This window comes from Pseudophryne corroboree, chromosome 5 (assembly GCF_028390025.1).
Source record: "Pseudophryne corroboree isolate aPseCor3 chromosome 5, aPseCor3.hap2, whole genome shotgun sequence".
In the NCBI taxonomy this organism is placed as follows: domain Eukaryota; kingdom Metazoa; phylum Chordata; class Amphibia; order Anura; family Myobatrachidae; genus Pseudophryne; species Pseudophryne corroboree.
The window spans coordinates 263411926-263437008 of record NC_086448.1 but is presented as its reverse complement, the minus strand read 5'-3'; the positions used below and the strand labels follow the sequence as shown (position 1 = coordinate 263437008).

Here is a 25083-nt window from a genome sequence, read left to right as displayed (position 1 = left end):
AGTGCAGGCAGATTTTCCCATTTTCTCCTATACTTATCTTTTGCCATCTAGATTTATTGCGCACATCCCTTTATCTCCATTTTGGAATAGGATGGGTGCAATAAACGGGAGCGCACAGGCTGCAATAAGTTGATTTTTTGGAGATAGGTGCGATAACTTTAGCCGCAAGTGCTGTATAACCTCTAGCTCATCTTCCTACTCAGTGGTACTGAGACCTCCAGTGGTGAGTGGGATGCACAGGGCAGTGGTGAGGAGATGGCACACAGGTGAAGGTATATGTTTCACATGTCAACACTGACAGAATGCCGCACACAGGTGAAGGTATATGTTTCACATGTCAACACTGACAGAATGCCGACACTGTCATAATATCAACATTGAAAATGTAGACAGAATGTTAACAACCAATTTTAGGGTAATGTTTAGGCTGCAGTCAGGGTTCAGGTTATTCGATAAGACCCCATTCACACCGCCAATGCCAGATCCCACCCGGAATTGGAAATGCGTCCTTCCCGGGTGGGATCCGGCATTGGACCCTAACAGCTGGCTTCCGGACCCAGCAATATGCCGGGTCGATGCCGGGTTATTTTGTGCGGTGTGAAAGGAGTATTACTCTATTGAAAACCAGATTGTCAACATGCTTACTCACAATGTTGACATTCTGGCACTATTAACATTATGTTAGTGCCGGCATTTTCCTTTTCAAGATCCCAATCTGACCATGTCAATATTCAGGTAACAGAATTTCCTACAGTATAAAGTATACTTATTGTGTGTTAGCGTAAGACACCACTGTTGTTAGAAGGTGTCTCTAGAAGATGCCTGTCTCTTTATTACTGAGCTAATAAGCAGGGAACAGTATTATTACCGATTCCAGAAGAGGCTCCCTTGGTGGAATTCTCCTTTTCCCCCTCCGGTGACATCAGCCTCCTTTTCTTAGCACCTGATAAGTACAAAGTAAATGTTATTCTATATTTGCTCCTACACACATAGGGGCTGATGCAGAGCTGAAGTCTGTCCGCGGAGCATATGTTGCATGTTATCGTTCTGCACATGTTCCATGACCAAGCATACACAGCTATGGCCAATGCAGAGTCATACCATCTCAGACGCATCGCCACATGTGTAGAGTTGGTGGCACTAGGCATTCTCCTGTAGGCTCATACAGGGAGTTACAAAGCATTGTGGGTTATACACCTAAGTACACCTGTTGTCTGCCGGATCTTATGTACCAGGTATAGGACTTGCTTACATGCAGACTGATGATGATGATGCTGGTATGCCAGGTACTGTATAGGGCTACGTCACATGCAGACTGATGATGCCGGTGTGCCAGGTGTAGGGCTACGTCACATGCAGACTGATGATGCCGGTTTGACAGGTGTAGGGCTAGGTCACATGCAGACTGATAATGATGCTGGCATACCAGGTATAAGGCTGGCTCGTGTGCAGACTGATAATGATGCCAGTTTTGGACTGTGTTGCAGAGAGGGCAGGGGGACAGGTACTTTTTTTTTTACCAGGGCCTGTTAGAGGAGCCCCAAAGGAATCCCTGGTCCAGCTGCCCCCCCCCCCTTGCAGAGAGCCATCCAGGGAAAGAGAGAACTGACTGCCGCTGCAGCATCATCTCTCCCCAGCCCAGCACATGCTGTCCAGAGCTGTGTGCTGAGCTGGGGAGAGAGTCAGAAGCAGCAGCTGTCAATCCGATTTGCGGCTGCACGGAGATCATAATTTTTTTATATTATTTTTTAAGGAGAGGGTCTGGCTACGCCTGCTCCTTTGACCATGCCCCTTCTTGTACCAGGGCCTGGCAGACCTGTCGGTGCCCCTGGTTGTGGTATGAAGCGTATGGATAGGGAAAGTGTGGTCACAGATATGTGTATAACTCTGCATATGAGATATTACTGGTATCAGTGATCCAGCCTACAGTCACCATACTGCTGTGACCCTGTCACTTACTGTTACTGGTAAGTGCACTTATGGAGCAGGGTGAGATTCTGACCTGTGAGACATCTGCAGCATCTGACCCAAGTAGTGGAGCTGATATGACTCCGGCTAAGGACAAGTGTGCAGATGCATTCATTATGGATTTAGTACAAGTTCTTTACATCTAATAATGGTGCTGTATTGCTCATCATCAGACAATGTGACTTAGTGGAACTACATGCATGTTTTATGACAAGCATTCACTTTATTACATGCTGATGTTGCCTGCTTCTTGTTCATAAGGGGCATATTAATCAATTATCAGGTTTTAAACCCAATAATTGTAATTTCTTATTGTCGCTATTTGCGGCAAGAAGACATGAAGTTTTACCCAGTTGTACTTATATACAAAAGCCGAATTTGTTAAAACAGGAAAGTAATACTTACAGGGAAGCTCCTTTTCTTTTTCCAGAAAGGGTCCCTCATCGCGCTTCCTCTTGTCACCTGTCATTGCAGAATGGACATTGCATATTACAAGTTGGATTTATTTAATTTTATTCTTAGTACAGATATATAATTATATAATAGCATAGTATTCATGTTATGAACATTTAGGGATTTTTGTGTATGAATGCGGTAAATAAATGTATATTGGCACCGTTGGTTCAGTGTTATAGGCTAAGCCATGAATTAGGGGCAAATCCTCCATAGATGAGGCAAGGCGGTCCATCTCCTCCCAGCCTGATTGCTATGTAACCTCTAGCTTCATCTTCCTACCCAGTGCTGACCTTGGAAATGAGACCCCCAGAGGTGAGTGGGGTCCCTGGGGCAGCATTGAGAAGGCAAACACGTCCAAGAGGTGAGTGAGTTGCCCTGGGCAGTGGTGAGGAGATTGCACACAGGTCCCAGAGGTGATTGGGGTCCCGAGGTATTGGTGAAAAGATGGCACATGAGTCTCAGTGGTGAGTGAGGTCCCGGGGCAGCAGTGAGATTCCACACAGGTCCCAGAGGTGAGTGTGGTTCCCTGGGCAGCATTGAAGAGATTTATCTATCGCGAGTCAGGAGCCTGAACACTGATTACTTTTGAGATAGTCCTTTGAAAAGTACCTGGGGACCTATGTAGACCTCTGGCACCGAGCTGCTTACTTAAAACTTTAATTCCACAAGAGTGGGTGTATGTTGTATTTATTTCCCCTGCACCCTATCCCAGATAATCTGGTTGGTTCCTCTTCTGTTAGGGGTTGATCCTATTAGACACAATGATAATAGGGTAATAGGATTGACCCAAACCAAAGTAGACAGCGCTAACTGAGATGGATTGTAAAAATACTGTACTATTTATTAAAATAACAATGATTTACTAAACATTTTTAAAAAATTATTAAAATCTAATTTCACTGCACTCTTAAGCTCATAGTCACCATACATATGATAATTGATCGTTTGTTGTTTTATCCAATGTCCCCATAAGGTCCGCACATTCAATGTCCCGTATCCTAGGGTTGTGGCACAATCCCTGGGCCGATACCCACGCTGGAGGAATGTCTATCCCGATAGTAAGCAATGCAATGGGAAATGTCCTCACCAGTGTTGCGTGCTGAATTTCTGTTCGGTCCTTATAAATGGATGGGGTGCAAAGTTGCGCTGTTTGGCGGAGTCCTCAGGGGTCCAGGCAATATTGGATGATCAATGTAGGTGACACAGGTTCACACCTGACGCGTTTCTCAGCTGACTGCTGCTTTCTCAAAGGTGACTGTGGTCCTAGCTGGCAGTGTATTTATACCTAGGTTAATTACTCATTCATTACATCTGATTCAAACAATCCATCTCTCAATATATGTGTAAGCTATTAAAAACATCAATTCATATAGGATAGACTCAAGGTTATATAAAAATACAATACAATCTATAAACCGTAATGTTTTATTCGGTTAAAAAATATATTTAAACTCAGTCCGGTGGTGCTGGAACGCACGCGGACTACCGGACTTCCGGTCTGTGACCCGCATTGGTTGCTTTAGAAACGGGTCTCCTCCAATCTTATATCTCAGACCATCATTATGTTCCGGTTTGTGACGTGCCTTGGTTACCATGGAAATGGGGATCAACTCCCCTCAGGTCACAGAGCGGACGCGGGGTCACGTGATCGACGCTCGGCAGAGCATATTGTGTATTCGTCATTTCCGGTCTGTGACCCGCACAGATTGCTATTGGGAGAGATTCCTTCTTTCCTCCTATCGTATTGCATGTGTGGGGCCACATGATCGGCCTCCAGTGGAACGCATAGTGTACTAACGATTCATGTAGTTATATAAGAGGACTCTTATGCGTTTTTGACATTAGACGTACAGAGTCTATATACAAATATTCCCCATGAACGGGGCATAAAAACGATTGCCAACCGACTGGAAAAAGATGGGGACCTCAGGGAGAAACACCAAAAGTTCATTTTGGATTCAATATCATTTATTTTAAAACACAATTATTTTTTATTCTTGGACACTTTTTTTCTTCAGGTGATGGGCACAGCCATGGGGACCAGGTTCGCGCCGAGCTACGCCAACCTCTACATGGGCGAGGTCGAAGACCAGCTCGTGTGGGGGGGCGGGTTCGACGCGCACCTGGTCCTCTATGGACGCTATATAGATGATTTATTTATTATTTGGGATGGAGATCACGCATCAGCACTTTCCTTTTTCACACATTTGAATAATAATTCCTTCAACCTCACTTTCACTCACTCCTTCAACACTACTAACATCAATTTTTTGGATGTTTCACTAGAAATAATAAATAAAGAAATAGTAACGTGCAATCACGTAAAAGAAACTGGCACTAATACCTACCTACACTTCAATAGTGCACACCATTCATCATGGAAAAAGGGCATTCCCAAAAGTCAACTATTACGCATTAGAAGAAATTGCTCAACCATGACTTCTTTTGATTCCCAAGCAAAAACTATGTTGGATTCCTTTAGAGATAGAGGGTATCCAAACTATTTATTAGATAAAGCATTAAATGAAGTAAAGAATATAGATAGAGACCAACTCTTAAATACATCAAAAGGAACCCTCAAAAATAAAAATAAAGACGAGAGTGAACAGAATATGCCCTCAGATATATCATTTATTTCAACCTATAATAACTGCCACAGAGAAGTGAGAGAAATCATATCAAAAAATTATAATGTATTAAAACAGGATAACATATTAATAAATATTCTTCCAAAATCACCCAATTTTATCTTTCGGAAAAATAGATCGCTTAAAAATATACTGGCCCCCAGCCACTTGAAAAGAATTGAGGAGAAAAACAGTCCTAATAAGAATCCAGAAAAAATAAACTGGCTCACACAGCTAGGAAACAAAATGAAAGGGTTCTTTAAATGTGGGAGAAACAGATGTATAACCTGCAACTTTACAGCTGACCACACTCTAATGATTAATATAGACGGGGAAGAAAAACCATATGAGATAAAAACATATATAAATTGCAATACACCCCACGTTATTTACATGCTGACTTGTGGGTGTAATTTAAAATATATCGGCAGGACTACACGCCCCCTAAAAGTAAGATTCCTTGAGCATCGTAGGAACATTCTGAAAAAAGTTTTAACACATAGTGTATCTAAACACTATGCGGATTTCCATAAAGGAAACCCTAAATGCTTGAAGATAACAGGTCTGGAATCTATTAGTAAAACGATAAGAGGAGGAGACAGATATAAGACTCTCTGTAAACAAGAAGTCTTCTGGATGCTAAAAATGAATAGCATCTTTCCCACAGGCTTAAATGAGTCAGTAGAGCTGAATTGTGTGATATAGTATATAATGATCTGTTTTTTCATATATATAACCCCACAAACTATTTATTGGTAGCCCTTTTTTTCTATTCTTCTCTTCCCTTTATCCCTATTATCTCATGTTGGTATTCCGTTTTCTAATCAAATACGGACCTTCCCTAAAGAATGATATCTATCACCAACTGTTGTTAATCAATTTAGATAGACCTTCTCTAAATGAATGACATCTATCACTATACTATAGTAGGTCGTGGTTTGATCGCTTAGTTTAAATTATATGAAAAACTGTCTGCCCTACGTCTCCCCCCTTCCCTCCCCCCCCCCTCCTCCGCTCTTCCCTTCCTACCTTTTCCTCCCACCATTTTTCCTATAAACCACATATAAATGGTAATAGAATATCTCCTAATCTCAGAGCAATTATACATATAGATTCCTATATAATCTGTGTAGGAAACACTTTAATGATCAAAGAAAAGTCCGTCAGAAGAATGATGGAATAATCCATCGAATTAGATAAATGATAGTAGTGTATAATATGTATCATTATAGAACACCATCAGTTATAATTATTTTTTCAATTTTGAAATTCCCTCTTATATAACTACATGAATCGTTAGTACACTATGCGTTCCACTGGAGGCCGATCATGTGGCCCCACACATGCAATACGATAGGAGGAAAGAAGGAATCTCTCCCAATAGCAATCTGTGCGGGTCACAGACCGGAAATGACGAATACACAATATGCTCTGCCGAGCGTCGATCACGTGACCCCGCGTCCGCTCTGTGACCTGAGGGGAGTTGATCCCCATTTCCATGGTAACCAAGGCACGTCACAAACCGGAACATAATGATGGTCTGAGATATAAGATTGGAGGAGACCCGTTTCTAAAGCAACCAATGCGGGTCACAGACCGGAAGTCCGGTAGTCCGCGTGCGTTCCAGCACCACCGGACTGAGTTTAAATATATTTTTTAACCGAATAAAACATTACGGTTTATAGATTGTATTGTATTTTTATATAACCTTGAGTCTATCCTATATGAATTGATGTTTTTAATAGCTTACACATATATTGAGAGATGGATTGTTTGAATCAGATGTAATGAATGAGTAATTAACCTAGGTATAAATACACTGCCAGCTAGGACCACAGTCACCTTTGAGAAAGCAGCAGTCAGCTGAGAAACGCGTCAGGTGTGAACCTGTGTCACCTACATTGATCATCCAATATTGCCTGGACCCCTGAGGACTCCGCCAAACAGCGCAACTTTGCACCCCATCCATTTATAAGGACCGAACAGAAATTCAGCACGCAACACTGGTGAGGACATTTCCCATTGCATTGCTTACTATCGGGATAGACATTCCTCCAGCGTGGGTATCGGCCCAGGGATTGTGCCACAACCCTAGGATACGGGACATTGAATGTGCGGACCTTATGGGGACATTGGATAAAACAACAAACGATCAATTATCATATGTATGGTGACTATGAGCTTAAGAGTGCAGTGAAATTAGATTTTAATAATTTTTTAAAAATGTTTAGTAAATCATTGTTATTTTAATAAATAGTACAGTATTTTTACAATCCATCTCAGTTAGCGCTGTCTACTTTGGTTTGTTTCTGTTTTGTATGATGTTGTAGGCGTGACTAGCCTATTCAGACAGCTGCTTATTACATATTGTTTGGAAACACAGCTTGAGCGCCCCTTCCAATTTGAATAGGATTGACCCCTTAGTCTACACTTCTGATAAAACCTCCTGTGTCTCCCTTTCTTATTCCACAGCCTAGGTTACCAAAATTGATCAGATGTATAATATTGTTATTGAATGTATTCCCTGTCCCCTTCCCTCTGCTTTAGAATGCGTGTGTGTGTGTGTGTGTGTGTGTGTGTGTGTGTGTGTGTGTGTGTGTGTGTGACTGTGTGCACTTTTCTTAAAATATTGTGTGTTTTTGTGCTAAAACTAGGTAGAAAGCAGCAGAGTATGACACCTGCCCTCAATGTCCTTAATCTGGCAAATATTCCCGCTTGTGGGAAGCTGTATCCTGACTGTAGGGTCTACTATGAGTAATGTCCCACTTTACCCTGCTCTGTAAATCCACCCCTACCAGCAGAAAATAACGTGCTGTACTATATGGTGAAAGAGTAACACTGCATTACACAGCAGCGTCACACTACTCCTCCATTATGTGGGAGGCCTGTGTATAGCGTTGGAGCTATCATTAGTGGGCAGAGTCTATTTCTTTCCATGTGAAGCAGCTGTGAAAGCCTCAGCTTTCCTCTACCAATCATGCAGCTGGTAGGAACCTGGGGTGTGGGGAGGACCTTGAGTTACAGGTGATAATGATAGAATGGTGGGGAGCATATGTGACATGGGGTGAGTGGGGAGGGCATATGGCACACCATTCTCACATTGTCACATATGATGGTTCTGAGGCCCAAGCATTTCTCATACACAGTTACACTACATTAATAAAACATTCATGCACCTCTAGCATAGCAGTGACCTAGAAAGTACAACTATGGATAGTCATTTTTGTTACATCTAAACAAACATACTGTGATAAACATCATACTTACCGCTGGAGGGTGACGAGGTGGATGGATGGCCGGAGTTCTTGTTCACCTTAAAATTAAAACATGGTCTTTATACAAGATCAAATTAATAGTCTCATTAAGACAGATCATTATAATAGATTTAAAAAATGTTTTTGTAATAGTCTGAATTGTTTTGCATTATATAGTAAGAAGTGAGGATATACCACTGTTCTTCACTACTCTGCATCCCTAAACCCAATTACAGTGCTGCCTCCTATAGTCTAGATTCCTTAAGCACTGCTGATTGGTGAGCTGCATGGGTTAAAGGGGATGTAAGTAAAATATCCTGGGTCTAGAAGGTGGGGTAAGAATCTGGACTCGGACACCACTAGAATTATGCTGCTATGACGAGGATATGACCTAAATTCATGACCAGAACAGCCCAGATTGTTGTCTTATTCTGGCATAGTATAATTGAATAGAGAATAACCAGACAGTCCTTAAAACTAGTAAATCACTGGATGCAATGCCCAGACCATAAAGAAAACCTAACCTACGAATTAGGGTTATGTAAATACCCCTGATCTTCAAACTTCATGTTTAATGTACAAAATGATGCCAGAAGCTTACACCCAAACTAACTTGAAACTTTACAGGATGCTCACCTGCCTAAGATTACACAAGCTCAGAGGGATGTGGCCTAAATCATGTTTGCACCCACATGCTTTAGTAAGTGCGATTTTCTAGGCTATGGAATGACTAATGTTATCAAGTAAAGCTGCCGGCCAGAAAAGAAGATAGATGCCCACCGGAGCCATAGCAAATTAATTTGCAAATGCATACACATTCGCAACCTACGGGCAAGAACAAGAATATCAATTGTAAGGGTATCCCTATGGCTACACAGACTGGCTGCGGCTGTAGCGACACTGGCGCTTTGTTTCAGTATGGATATGATCACAGCTAAAGGCAGGTACATGCCCCAGAAACAGCCATGTCCCCATTATCTGCCATATACGGTCCCTTCTTATAAATCTGTGATAAAAATGTCAGTGTGAGCACAATTGCCACAAAGCCTTGGTACATGCGCAATGCAATTATGGGACACGTGCAGTCTGCTGATATTCGCTCTGATGCGTGAACATCAGCATGGCATACAAACATTAACTAATAATAATTACACAAGGGTAAGATGACAGGCGGAATCTTGCTGCATACTTTCGCCAATGGAAAAAGATGTCTGTGGGGTTTATTTAATAGAGGGCAATTTATGTCATGGGATTAGAGCTGAGTTTTACATAAAGGCGGAACTTGGAATTTTGTGCTTGAAACTGCCAAAAATGTCATTACGTTTGCCAAATTGCGTATGATCAGATTTACTAGCCAGAGAAGTACAATCCATGATTTATGTTCCAAATGTATTCCTATCTACACACATTCCCCATTGTAGTGTATCTCGGGAAGAAACGGAGAGATAAGTTGGGTGGTGTAGATAGCGAAGGGCCTAATATACCATTTATCTAGATTGGAAAAGCCTTTATACTTTATGTGTACTATGTAACTCTTCTAATGAGCTGTGACATTCTTGGTGATATCATAGAATGCTGAGCAGCCAATCAGCAAGTAGTACTATAACAGATGCACAGACCATAAGGCCTAGAATAAGGTACATTAAGTAATACCCTTAGTACAATGGTTCCCAAACTTTTTTGAATCACGGTGCCCTACCTAGAGTATCAGAATTTTTCATGGCACCCCTAGGCCAAAGGTTTCTTATTGAGAAATTTAGAAAAAAATATTAGGCTCAATTATGTGGTGCCGGACAAGATTTGATTCTGTTTGTCCACATATTTTATGATTGGCAGCCACCAGCACTGGTTTTGTCTACTAATTAACCAAATAATTTGAATTGATCCGGGACCACCAACACAGGGCACCCCTGCAAGTTTCCCGAGGCACCCCAGGGTGCCATGGCACATAGTTTGAGAACCACTGCTATAGTAAACAATATATCCAACATTTAGCATCCCAATAACACTCTCTATTACCTGTTCTTAGCTGCTGTCCTTACTGATACAGCTCACTGTAAACTGTTTAATAAAGGCCTAAACGTATAAATGTCTCTTTATTTAGCTGCTTTTAAATTGTATTAATTTAGTAACAATTCATTTTAACAGATTACATGACATTTTTTAAATATTGGTCAAGACAATTTTACTGTTATCATAATTATTATTATAATTGATTTATACAGTGTTCCTCGTCAATAAAAAAAAATCTCAGTGCGAGCACAATTGCAACAGTACTGTGACCAGTGTGCAGTGTGATAGTGGGACATGCGCAGTCTGCCACTAATCTCTCTATTATGTGAACATCCAAATTGCATACAAACATGAATTTGGGCCGATAGCACGGCTATCGTGCATACATGACACTAATAATAATTTCCCCAAGGTAACATGAAAGGCAGAATCTTGCTGCATACTTTTGTGGATGGAAAAAGGTGGCTATGGGGTTTATTTAATGGAGGGCAATTCATATAAATTCCTGATTATTTTTATTTGTGCCATGGGATTAAAGTTGAGTTTCCATATAGGAAGAACTTGCCATTTTGGGTCGGTAACCACCAGGTTTTGCCTTTACAATAATAACTGCTTTACATCCCATAGCAAAATTATCAAATATCGGTAATTATGAAAAACTGCACATGGTCAGATTTACTAGCCAGAGAAGTACAATCCATGATCTATGTTCCGTGGTGGGCACACTTATTACTACAAATGTATTCCTAACTACACACATTCCCCAGTGTAGTGTATCTCTGGAAGAAACGGAGAGATAAGTTGGGTGGCGTTATATATGGTGTGGATAACAAAGGGCCTAATATAACATTTATCTAGATTGGAAAAGCTTTATTATACTATGTGTGTGTAAATCTATTACGATATCTGTATAATTCTACAGGTACAAGTACAATACGGTATCTATACATGATACAGACTTTTATACAGTGATATGATCTAACACTAGTGAGAGAAATTACCAACCTAAGAGGTTGATTATAAGGAAAGAATATGACAAGTCTGTACTCACATCCATGATTGATTATACAGCTTGATTATAAGGAAAGAATATGACAAGTCTGTACTCACATCCATGATTTGGCGCCCACGTGGGGCTTGATGGTAAAATTTTCTCCCAAAATCAGCAGTAGCAGCCGCAAATCTCTCACCAAATCAACAAAAATGCACAATTTTGGTTCAGTAGCAGGCAAAGCACAATCTACTCTGCCGTAATAACTTGTAACAGCTCCTCACCACAGTTCCGTCTTGGTAACTGTGACATACTTGGTGATGTCATAGAATGCTGAGTACAGGAGCCAATCAGCTATCACAAGTGTTAAGTAGTACTATAAAAGATGCATAGACTTTAAGGCCTAGTATACATAATGCACAATATGTAATATGACAGTTTACATTATGGGGCTAATTCAGACTGGATTGCATTAGGTATCGCAGTCTGAATCCTTTTGTGGAGTGCGCATGTGCAGCAGCTGCGCTGCGTGTGCGCACCCTGGGAGTCCAATGAGATGCTAAAAGCATCTCGTGGCTGTGATTGCCTCTGCCTGATTGACAGGTACAAAAGCATCGCTGCCGGGCCATGTTTGTCTCATTTAATTTTTATACTTGTGCTTTGATAAAAGATGTGCTGAATTTGTTGCAGTGTTAAAGCGGGTGATAAAAAGAGCATTATGCACTAAAGGCACACTGATGTTCAGTGGTGCCTGGTACAATGCTTTCAGACACAATGTCTGTTTCTCAAAGGCCGGCTCCTCCAATACGTCTGTCATGTCTCTGTACTCTTCTGCTGATCCTCAAGCAGTTGCTGCTGAGTAACTTGGGGTACACGGATAAATGAGTATGCACCTGAGAGCTTTTCGGGTCAGTGCGCATGCGCAGCTCTCGTTCTGTGTGTGCACGGCCTGGGAGATGCGTTTGCTTGTCAGTGATGCAAACGCTTCTACCTTATTGACAGACAGAGGCGTTCGTGGGGCTGGCAGAGTGACATTGGGGGTCATTCAGACCCGATCGCATGCTGCTTTTTTTGCAGCTGTGTGATCGAGTCTGAACAGCGCATACATGCGGGCCGCAAAGCTCAGGCGTGTAGCTGTCCAGCGATGGGGGTCACCAGACAGCGACGGTTTCTACGACGAAAGTGATCTCAGGGGTGATCACAAGAAGATTGACAGGCAGAAGGCGTTCCTGGGCAGCAACTCACTGTTTCCTGGGAGTGTCGGAAAAAACGCAGGAGTGTCCACCCGTTCCAGAGGAGGGTTACTGACGTCACCAGCGGCCCAGATCTTTGCAGCGGCTGAGTAAGTCCTGGGCTATGCAGAAACTGCACAAACTTTTGTTTGTGCAGCTCTCTGCACAGCCATTCACATCCTTGCGATGCGCTTACCCCCTCCCCTGTAGGCGGCGATTACCTAGTCGCAGCAGTGCAAAAAAAATGCCTGCGTGTGACCAGGTCTGAATTAGTCCCATTGTGCGGTGCACGGAAAACAAGTGTGGGTCTGGCCCGTTTTTGGGGCGGCCACATGATGTCACAAGCAACTGCTGTGCCTTCACAGCCAGGCTGCGCTGGCAGGGGGCATCCCTAATCAGCGATGAGATCGCACCGTTGATGGCCATTTGCATGCTAGGCGGCCTAGCCCTGTGCTGGTCGGCAGTGCTTAAAGTGGACGTAGAGAGGTGGTGGAACTCACCCCCCCTGGCACCCATGCAATAAAGGTATTGTGCGCCGTAGGCATGCGTCCAAGAGGGAGCGTGGTCTAAAAAGAAAGGGGCGTGGTCACACAATAGTAATAATGGCCACTGTAGTAGCACCCCTAATACACATAATGCCGACAGTAGTAGCACCCCATAATACACAAAGCCCACAGCAGTAGCGCCCCTTTTGCAATGCACACAGTAGTAGTGCTCCTTTCGCAATGTCCACTGTACTGGTAGTGCCCACAGTGGTAGTGCCCCTTATATTAAAGCCCATAGTAGTGGTGCCCCTTATGCAATGCTCCCAGTGGTAGTGCCCCTTATGTCCCCAGGAGTGATGCCCCTTATGAAGTGCCCCCTTTACAATGCCCTCATTAGTAGTACCCCATTAGTAATGCCCTTAATGGTAATGCCCCTGTGTAGTATTTCCCCCAGTAGTAATGTCGCCTGTAGTAATGCCCCCAGTCATTTTGCCCATGTAGTTTAGCCCCAAGTAGTAATGCCCCCAGTAGTAATGTGCCCCTGTAGTAATGCACCCATGTAGTAATGTGCCCCTGTAGTTTATCCCCATGTAGTTTGCCCCCAATAGTTTGCCCCTAGTAATGCCCCTGTAGTTATGCCCCCAGTAGTAATGTACCCCTGTAGTTATGCCCCCAGTGGTAATGTGCTCCTGTAGTTTAGCCCCATGTAGTTTGCCCCCAGTAGTTTGCGCCAAGTAGTAAATGTCCCCAGTAGTTTAGCCCCTGTAGTTATGCCCCCAGTAGTAATGCCCCTGTAGTTATAACCCCAGTAGTAATGCGCCCCTGTAGTTATGCCCCTGCTGGTAATGAGCCCCTGTAGTTATGCCCCAGTAGTAATGCCCCTGTAGTTATAACCCCAGTAGTAATGCGCCCCTGTAGTTATGCCCCTACTGGTAATGAGCCCCTGTAGTTATGCCCTCAGTAGTAATTCACGCCTGTAGGTTTGCCCCATGTAGTACTGCTTCCAGTAGCTTGCCCCCTTGTAGTTAGCCCCTGTAGTTTAGCCCCCCTGTAGTTATGCCCACAGTAGTAGTCACACGTTTAAAAAAACCCACCATACTTACCAATCCCCGCTCCCGCTGTGATCCTCCTGGTTTCCGCTTCACTCCACTCCCCAGCACTATGAGAGAGGCGTCATGACGTCTCTCTTCATAGCGTGCACTGAGCCGGGAGCCGGAAGCAGGAGCTCAGTAGTGAGCTCCTGACGCCGGCTGTGCAGGGGAGCCGGGCGCCGCTGATAACACAATCTGAGCGGGCGCCCGGCGTCTCCCTGCGGCGCCGGCACACATTTGGTTAGGTGAGCCAGAGGTCTCCAAGTGGAACTGACGGAACGCAGTTCCGCCCCATTCCTGCTCACTTTAACCCCTGCTGGTCGGCCCCTAGCATGCAATCGCAAGCAGTTGCAGTTTTGCTAATTTAGAAAAACTGCAATTGATGCTGAATAAGGTCCCAAGTACAGGGAAACAAAGTTGAGGCAGCAAAGTATCAAAATACAGATTTGCATCCGGCTTTAAAATTGTATTTGTAATCAGATATGGAACTAAGGGTCTGGTTCAGAGGTGGACACAATGCTGATGTTAGCGAATTTGAGTAAGTTTTTGTACTGTACTTGTGTCAGCGTCCCACTGCACACGTGAAAAGTTTGATTACTGGCGGATATTGCAGTGAAGATTTTTAGTAGAGATGAGCGGGTTCGGTTCGTCGAGATCTGACCCCCCCCCCCCGAACTTCACCTATTTTACACGGTTCCGAGGCAGCCTCAGATCTTCCCGCCTTGCTCGGTTAACCCGAACGCGGTCGAACGTCATCATCCCGCTGTCGGATTCTCGCAAGATTCGTATTCTATATAAAGAGCCGAGCGTCGCCGCCATTTTCAGTCGTGCATTGGAGATTGAACGGAGAGGACGCGGCTACGTTCTCTGCCTGAAAAGCACCATATCTGTGCTCAGTGCGCTGCAAATATCTGTGCTCAGTGTGCTGCAAATATCTACGTTCTCTGCCTGAAAAGCTCCATATCTGTGCTCAGTGTGCTGCAAATATCTGTGCTCAGTGTGCTGCATTTTGGTGACCAACAGTATAGTTGTACAGTACAGTAGGCCATTGCTGTATCTTGCAGCTCTGTGTCACTGCAAGTATCCATTCCACATCTGTGCTGCATTTTTGTGAGCAGTATATATAGTAGTATAGTGCAGCATTTTGGTGACCAACAGTATATAGTTGTACAGTACAGTACAGTAGGCCATTGCTGTATCTTGCAGCTCTGTGTCACTGCAAGTATCCATTCCATATCTGTGCTGCATTTTTGTGAACAGTATATATAATAGTACAGTGCAGCATTTTGGTGACCAACAGTATATAGTTGTACAGTACAGTAGGCCATTGCTGTATCTTGCAGCTCTGTGTCACTGCAAGTATCAATTCCATATCTGTGCTGCATTTTTGTGAGCAGTATATATAGTAGTACAGTGCAGCATTTTGGTGACCAACAGTATATAGTTGTACAGTACAGTAGGCCATTGCTGTATCTTGCAGCTCTGTGTCACTGCAAGTATCCATTCCATATCTGTGCTGCATTTTTGTGAGCAGTATATATAGTAGTACAGTGCAGCATTTTGGTGACCAACAGTATATAGTTGTACAGTACAGTAGGCCATTGCTGTATCTTGCAGCTCTGTGTCACTGCAAGTATCCATTCCATATCTGTGCTGCATTTTTGTGAGCAGTATATATAGTAGTACAGTGCAGCATTTTGGTGACCAACAGTATATAGTTGTACAGTACAGTAGGCCATTGCTGTATCTTGCAGCTCTGTGTCACTGCAAGTATCCATTCCATATCTGTGCTGCATTTTTGTGAGCAGTATATATAGTAGTACAGTGCAGCATTTTGGTGACCAACAGTATATAGTTGTACAGTACAGTAGGCCATTGCTGTATCTTGCAGCTCTGTGTCACTGCAAGTATCCATTCCATATATGTGCTGCATTTTTGTGAGCAGTATATATAGTAGTACAGTGCAGCATTTTGGTGACCAACAGTATATAGTTGTACAGTACAGTAGGCCATTGCTGTATCTTGCAGCTCTGTGTCACTTCAAGTATCCATATCTGTGCTGCATTGTTGTGAGCAGTATATAGTAGTACAGTGCAGCATTGTGGTGACCAGTATACTACAGTACAATAGTCCAGTGCTGTTCTCGCTGCTCAGTGTCAGTTCTCCGTAGTATCATCAGTGCTCAGTAAAATCAGCTCTCAGTATAATCAGTGATTGATCAATATAATCAGTTCTCAGTATAATCAGTGCGCTGTTAGACATGCGCCCGTTTTCCGCCATTAGTGCATTGGGATTTAGACAATTGATGAAGTTATTGTGTCCCCGGTACAAAATTCCATCTAGATTCCACTTCACTAGGCAGGCGATAGCGAGATTTTACCACTTAATATCAGTGACTTATAATTAATTATTAATTACAGTGATCTTGCCAAATGATTCCAGTGATTTTGTCATTTTCTTCCAGTGATTTGGACCAATAATACCATTGATTAGAACTAATAATTCCTGTGATTTTGTAATTTTCTTCCAGTGATTTGGACCAATAATACCATTGATTAGAACGAATAATTCCTGTGGTTTTGTCATTTTCTTCCAGTGATATGGACCAATAATACCATTGATTAGAACGAATAATTCATGTGATATTGAGGTGTTTGTGTCGCTTAGCTTAGCCATCCAGCGACCACAGTGCACCTTTTTTTCTCTTTTCTTTGCATCACGTGCTGTTTGGGGACTATTTTTTTAAGTGCCATCCTGTCTGACACTTTCGTATATGTCCAGTGGTACTGCCATTTGATATAATTCCCGACATTACTGCCATATAATTCCAGTGATTTTGTCATTTTCTTCAAGTGGTTTGAACTAGTGATGTGCACCGGAAATTTTTCGGGTTTTGTGTTTTGGTTTTGGGTTCGGTTCCGCGGCCGTGTTTTGGGTCCGGACGCGTTTTGGCAAAACCTCACCGGAAATTTTTTGTCGGATTCGGGTGTGTTTTGGATTCGGGTGTTTTTTTCAAAAAAACACTAAAAAACAGCTTAAATCATAGAACTTGGGGGTCATTTTGATCCCATAGTATTATTAACCTCAATAACCATAATTTCCACTCATTTTCAGTCTATTCTGAACACCTCACACCTCACAATATTATTTTTAGTCCTAAAATTTGCACCGAGGTCGCTGGATGGCTAAGCTAAGCGACACAAGTGGCCGACAAACACCTGGCCCATCTAGGAGTGGCACTGCAGTGTCAGGCAGGATGGCACTTGAAAAAAATAGTCCCCAAACAGCACATGATGCAAAGAAAAAAAGAGGCGCAATGAGGTAGCTGTGTGACTAAGCTAAGCGACCCTAGTGGCCGACACAAACACCTGGCCCATCTAGGAGTGGCACTGCAGTGTCAGACAGGATGGCACTTAAAAAAATAGTCCCCAAACAGCACATGATGCAAAGAAAAAAAGAGGCGCAATGAGGTAGCTGTATGACTAAGCTAAGCGACCCTAGTGGCCGACACAAACATCTGGCCCATCTAGGAGTGGCACTGCAGTGTCAGACAGGATGGCACTTGAAAAAATAGTCCCCATACAGCACATGATGCAAAGAAAAAAAGAGGCGCAATGAGGTAGCTGTGTGACTAAGCTAAGCGACCCAAGTGGCCGACACAAACACCTGGCCCATCTAGGAGTGACACTGCAGTGTCAGGCAGGATGGCCCTTCAAAAAAATACTCCCCAAACAGCACATGATGCAAAGAAAAAAAGAGGCGCAATGAGGTAGCTGTGTGACTAAGCTCAGCGACCCAAGTGGCCGACACAAACACCTGGCCCATCTAGGAGTGGCACTGCAGTGTCAGACAGGATGGCACTTGAAAAAAATAGTCCCCAAACAGCACATGATGCAAAGAAAAATGAAAGAAAAAAAAGAGGTGCAAGATGGAATTGTCCTTGGGCCCTCCCACCCACCCTTAAGTTGTATAAACAGGACATGCACACTTTAACGAACCCATCATTCACGACTGTGACTGAAATGACTGGTTGGTTTGGGCCCCCACCAAAAAAGAAGCAATCAATCTCTCCTTGCACAAACTGGCTCTACAGAGGCAAGATGTCCACCTCATCATCATCGTCCGATTCATCACCCCTTTCACTGTGTACATCCTCCTCCTCACAGATTATTAATTCGTCCCCACTGGAATCCACCATCTCAGGTCTCCGTGTACTTTCTGGAGGCAATTGCTGCTGGTGAATGTCTCCATGGAGGAATTGATTATAATTCATTTTAATGAACATCATCTTCTCCACATTTTCTGGAAGTAACCTTGTACGCCGATTGCTGACAAGGTGAGCGGCTGCACTAAACACTCTTTCGGAGTACACACTGGAGGGAGGGCAACTTAGGTAGAATAAAGCCAGTTTCTGCAAGGGCCTCCAAATTGCCTCTTTTTCCTGCCAGTATACGTACGGACTGTCTGACGTGCCTGCTTGGATGCGGTCACTCATATAATCCTCCACCATTCTTTCAATGGTGAGAGAATCATATGCAGTGACAGTAGATGACATGTCAGTAATCGTTGGCAGGTCCTTCAGTCCGGACCAGATGTCAACACTCGCTCCAGACTGCCCTGCATCACCGCCAGGGGGTGGGCTCGGAATTCTTAGCCTTTCCTCGCACTCCCAGTTGCGGGAGAATGTGAAGGAGGAGCTGTTGACGGGTCACGTTCCGCTTGACTTGACAATTTTCTCACCAGCAGGTCTTTGAACCCCTGCAGACTTGTGTCTGCCGGAAAGAGAGATACAACGTAGGTTTTAAATCTAGGATCGAGCACGGTGGCCAAAATGTAGTGCTCTGATTTCAACAGATTGACCACCCGTGAATCCTGGTTAAGCGAATGAAGGGCTCCATCCACAAGTCCCACATGCCTAGCGGAATCGCTCTGTTTTAGCTCCTCCTTCAATGTCTCCAGCTTCTTCTGCAAAAGCCTGATGAGGGGAATGACCTGACTCAGGCTGGCAGTGTCTGAACTGACTTCACGTGTGGCAAGTACAAAGGGTTGCAGAACCTTGCACAACGTTGAAATCATTCTCCACTGCGCTTGAGACAGGTGCATTCCACCTCCTTTGCCTATATCGTGGCCAGATGTATAGGCTTGAATGGCCTTTTGCTGCTCCTCCATTCTCTGAAGCATATAGAGGGTTGAATTCCACCTCGTTACCACCTCTTGCTTCAGATGATGGCAGGGCAGGTTCAGGTATTTTTGGTGGTGCTCCAGTCTTCTGTACGCGGTGCCTGAATGCCGAAAGTGGCCCACAATTCTTCGGGCCACCAACAGCATCTCTTGCACGCCCCTGTCGTTTTTTAAATAATTCTGCACCACCGAATTCAAGGTATGTGCAAAACATGGGACGTGCTGGAACTTGCCCAGGTGTAATGCACGCACAATATTGCTGGCGTTGTCCGATGTCACAAATCCCCAGGAGAGTCCAATTGGGGTAAGCCATTCTGCGATGATCTTCCTCAGTTGCCGTAAGAGGTTTTCAGCTGTGTGCGTATTCTGGAAAGCGGTGATACAAAGCGTAGCCTGCCTAGGAACGAGTTAGCGTTTGCGAGATGCTGCTACTGGTGCCGCCGCTGCTGTTCTTGCTGCGGGAGGCAATACATCTACCCAGTGGGCTGTCACAGTCATATAGTCCTGAGTCTGCCCTGCTCCACTTGTCCACATGTCCGTGGTTAAGTGGACATTGGGTACAACTGCATTTTTTAGGACACTGGTGAGTCTTTTTCTGAGGTCTGTGTACATTTTCGGTATCGCCTGCCTAGAGAAATGGAACCTAGATGGTATTTGGTACCGGGGACACAGTACCTCAATCAAGTCTCTAGTTGGCTCTGAATTAACGATGGATACCGGAACCACGTTTCTCACCGCCCAGGCTGCCAAGGCCTCAGTTATCCGCTTTGCAGCAGGATGACTGCTGTGATATTTCATATTCCTCGCAAAGGACTGTTGGACAGTCAATTGCTTACTGGAAGTAGTACAAGTGGTCTTCCGACTTCCCCTCTGGGATGACGATCGACTCCCAGCAGCAACAACAGCAGTGCCAGCAGCAGTAGGCGTTACACTCAAGGATGCATCGGAGGAATCCCAGGCAGGAGAGGACTCGTCAGACTTGCCAGTGACATGGCCTGCAGGACTATTGGCTTTCCTGGATAAGGAGGAAATTGACACTGAGGGAGTTGGTGGTGTGGTTTGCAGGAGCTTGGTTACAAGAGGAAGGGATTTAGTGGTCAGTGGACTGCTTCCGCTGTCACCCAAAGTTTTTGAACTTGTCACTGACTTATGATGAATGCGCTGCAGGTGACGTATAAGGGAGGATGTTCCGAGGTGGTTAACGTCCTTACCCCTACTTATTACAGCTTGACAAAGGCAACACACGGCTTGACACCTGTTGTCCGCATTTGTGTTGAAATAATTCCACACCGAAGAGCTGTTTTTTTTTGTATTTTGACCAGGCATGTCAAGGGCCATATTCCTCCCATGGACAACAGGTGTCTCCCCGAGTGCCTGACTTAAACAAACCACCTCACCATCAGAATCCTCCTTGTCAATTTCCTCCCCAGTGCCAGCAACACCCATATCCTCATCCTGGTGTACTTCAACAGTGACATCGTCAATCTGACTATCAGGAACTGGACTGCGGGTGCTCCTTCCAGCACTTGCAGGGGGCGTGCAAATGGTGGAAGGCGCAAGCTCTTCCCGTCCAGTGTCGGGAAGGTCAGGCATCGCAACCGACACAATTGGACTCTCCTTGGGGATTTGTGATTTTGAAGAACGCACAGTTCTTTGCTGTGCTTTTGCCAGCTTAAGTCTTTTCTTTTTTCTAGCGAGAGGATGAGTGATTCCATCCTCATGTGAAGCTGAACCACTAGCCATGAACATAGGCCAGGGCCTCAGCCGTTCCTTGCCACTCCGTGTCGTAAATGGCATATTGGCAAGTTTACGCTTCTCCTCAGACGCTTTTAATTTTGATTTTTGAGGCATTTTACTGATCTTTTGTGTTTTGGATTTTACATGCTCTGTACTATGACATTGGGCATCGGCCTTGGCAGACGACGTTGATGGCATTTCATCATCTCGGCCATGACTAGTGGCAGCAGCTTCAGCACGAGGTGGAAGTGGATCTTGATCTTTCCCTATTTTTTTAACCTCCACATTTTTGTTCTCCATATTTTAATGCGCACAACTAAAAGCCACCACAGGTATACAATGTAGATGGATGGATAGTATACTTTATGGATGACGAGTGACGACACAGAGGTAGGTACAGCAGTGGCCTACCATACTGCTATATACAGTATAATGGACCTGGTGGACACTGTCATCAGACTGCTAAACTACTAGTATAAAAAAAAAGCCACCACAGGTATACAATGTAGATGGATGGATAGTATACTTTAAGGATGACGAGTGACGACAAAGAAGTAGGTACAGCAGTGGCCTACCGTACTGCTATATACAGTATAATGGACCTGGTGGACACTGTCAGCAGACTGCTAAACTACTAGTATAAAAAAAAAAAAGCCACCACAGGTATACAATGTAGATGGATGGATAGTATACTTTATGGATGACGAGTGACGACACAGAGGTAGGTACAGCAGTGGTCTACCGTACTGCTATATACAGTATAATGGACCTGGTGGACACTGTCAGCAGACTGCTAAACTACTAGTATAAAAAAAAAAAAGCCACCACAGGTATACAATGTAGATGGATGGATAGTATACTTTATGGATGACGAGTGACGACACAGAGGTAGGTACAGCAGTGGCCTACCGTACTGCAATATACAGTATAATGGACCTGGTGGACACTGTCAGCAGACTGCTAAACTACTAGTATAAAAAAAAAAGCCACCACAGGTATACAATGTAGATGGATGGATAGTGTACTTTATGGATGACGAGTGACGACACAGAGGTAGGTACAGCAGTGGCCTACCGTACTGCTATATACAGTATAATGGACCTGGTGGACACTGTCAGCAAACTGCTAAACTACTAGTATAAAAAAAAAGCCACAGGAGTGTTTTTCAGGTAGACAAACGTATACTGGTGGTCACTGTCAGCAAAACTCTGCACTGTACTCCTGCTATAGCTGCTCCCCAGTCCCCACAATTAAGCAGTGTGAGCACTCAGCACAGATATATCATGCAGCACACTGAGCACAGATATGGTATGGAGCGTTATTTTCAGGCAGAGAAGAGAACGGATAAAAAACTGGTTGTCACTATCAGCAAAACTCTGCACTGTACTCCTCCTAACAGCTGCTCCCCAATCCTCCCCACAATAGTAAAATAAACAAGCAAAGCAAAGCAATCAGTTTAACTGTAGTGTCTCGTATAAACGGAGAGGACGCCAGCCACGTCCTATCCCTATCAATCTCAATGCACGTGTGAAAATGTCGGCGACGCGCGGCTGCTTATAGAATCAGAATCTCGCGAGAATCCGACAGCGGGATGATGACGTTCGGGCGCGCTCGGGTTAGCCGAGCAAGGCGGGAGGATCCGAGCCTGCTCGGACCCGTGTAAAAAAAGGTAAAGCTCGGGTGGGTTCGGTTTCTCGGAAACCGAACCCGCTCATCACTAGTTAAAACCAGTAGTACCATTGATTACAACTAATAATTCCTGTGATTTTGTCATTTTCTTCCAGTGATTTGGACCAATAATACCATTGATTAGAACAAATAATTCCTGTGATATTGAGGTGTTTGTGTCGCTTAGCTTAGCCATCCAGCGACCATAGTGCACCTCTTTTTCTCTTTTCTTTGCATCATGTGCTGCTGGGGGCCAATTTTTTTTAAGTGCCATCCTTTCTGACACTGCAGTGCCACTCCTAGGTGGGGTAGATGTTTGTGCCGCCCTCTTGGGTCGCTTAGCTTAGTCATCCAGCGATCTCGGTGCAAATTTTAGGACTAAAAATAGTAGTGTGAGGTGTTCAGAATAGACTGGAAATGAGTGGAAATTATGGTTATTGAGGTTAATAATACTATACAGGTTGAGTATCCCTTATCCAATATGCTTGGGACCAGAGGTATTTTGGATATCGGATTTTTCCGTATTTTGAAATAATTGCATACCATAATGAGATATCATGGTGATGGGACCTAAATCTAACCACAGAATGCATTTATGTTACATATACACCTTATACACACAGCCTGAAGGTAATTATAGCCAATATTTTTTATAACTTTGTGCATTAAACAAAGTGTGTCTACATTCACACTATTCATTTATGTTTCATATACACACAGCCTGAAGCTCATTTAATACAATATTTTTAATAACTTTGTGTATTAAACAAAGTTTGTGCACATTGAGCCATCAAAAAACAAAAGGTTCACTATCTCACTCTCACTCAAAAAAGTCCGTATTTCGGAATATTTGGATAAGGGATACTCAACCTGTAGTATCAAAATGACCCCCAAATTCTATGATTTAAGCTGTTTTTGAGGGTTTTTTGGAAAAAAAACACCCGAATCCAAAACACACCCGAATCAGACAAAAAAATTTCAGGGAGGTTTTGCCAAAACGCGTCCGAATCCAAAACACGGCTGCGAAACCGAATCCAAAACCAAACCCGAAAAATTTCCGGTGCACATCTCTAATTTTTAGGCAGAGTGGTCAGTGAACCTTTGTGTATCGGAGGTTGGCGAGTCAAACGCAGGTGTGTCACTACCGTTTCTAGAGGCATGTCTCAGCCTGCCACTGCATCTGTGTAGGCAGTGCAATCAGACATTTTGAGCAACCATAGGGTTGATGATCAACGGTGCGACCAATGTGTATCCGACGGTGCATCTTTGTATGCAAGTGCCATATTGGAGATGCTGCCAGTGGGTGGCTCTGTAGATATCCCTGTGGTTGAGACTTTAGTATATGCAGAACTGCTGCGTATGCAGTCACAGTCATGATGGAATTTGTGTGCACTTCCGAATAAGGCCCTAAGGGGTGACATGTATCAAACCTTTGAGGCATATAAAGTGGAGAAGTTGCCCTTAGCAACCAGTCCTTTTCCTACTGTTATTTTATAGTTTGTGCTAGATAAATGATAGCTAGAAGCTGATTGGTTGATGTTTGTTACAACACAAGCCAAACCACAAAACCAAAATCTATCAAATACATAGTGTTTTTGAAAGACGCAAGCTGCACGTGGCTTGCAATCTGTGCCTGAACTTTGTGCAAGACTTAAGGCCCCGGATATAGAAGTTGGATGTAAGTCTAGTTACATTATGTAAAAATAGTTCTCAATTTTGTAACGCTGCCTATATAAATAAAACTTTTTGGAGAGATGTATCTCGTAGTTGTGACTCCTTTTGCTTGGAGAGGCCGGTTTATGTGTAATTGCTGCACAGTATGAGCATTCACTCGTGAGTTAACGTCTCCCTGTTCTATGCATATGTTTTAGTTTTACACATTTCTTAAGATATGTGTAATGACGTTTTTTTGTTGCTACTTCCAGGCTGTATGTGTTTTTAATCAACTCTATGTCAGGTAACTTTTTGAGGGCCTAATACTTAAAAGACATATTATTTGAGCAATCTTATCAATGTCAAAAGAGTGTCATCTTTTCTTTGTGCAAACCACTGCTAGATACCGTGCACCATTTGTATGGATCCTAGGTTCAGGCTTGGACTGGCCCACAGGGGAACAGAGAAAACCACCGGTGGGCCCCACTGCCTGGGGGCCCACCTCCTGCTCTAAGGATCAGGTTCCAGACTGTGCACTTGAATTATACATTATACATATGTTACCTTATACTGGACAATAGTGTATTTTCTACAGTGCATTGCTGTTATTAATCTGTTATTAATCTGGTACATTATCATGCATGCAGCAGCTGAATTTACTGTATATATTTTTGAAGCGGCCCAGACGTTGCACTCTCTAATGTTTAGTCAGACCAATGAGGTGGCA

General features: G+C 43.7%; 1 long non-coding RNA gene across 1 annotated transcript in view; it reads right to left on the bottom strand.

Annotated features, from left to right (window-relative positions):
• Positions 1-25083, bottom strand: part of LOC134928974 (uncharacterized) — a 44667-nt gene that overhangs the window by 7637 nt on the left and 11947 nt on the right. The window contains exons 3-5 of the long non-coding RNA XR_010178176.1: positions 8319-8364; positions 2374-2430; positions 869-943 (exon numbers count right to left, since the gene is read on the bottom strand). This is a non-coding gene — a long non-coding RNA (uncharacterized LOC134928974). The remainder of the gene's footprint in view (positions 1-868; positions 944-2373; positions 2431-8318; positions 8365-25083) is intronic.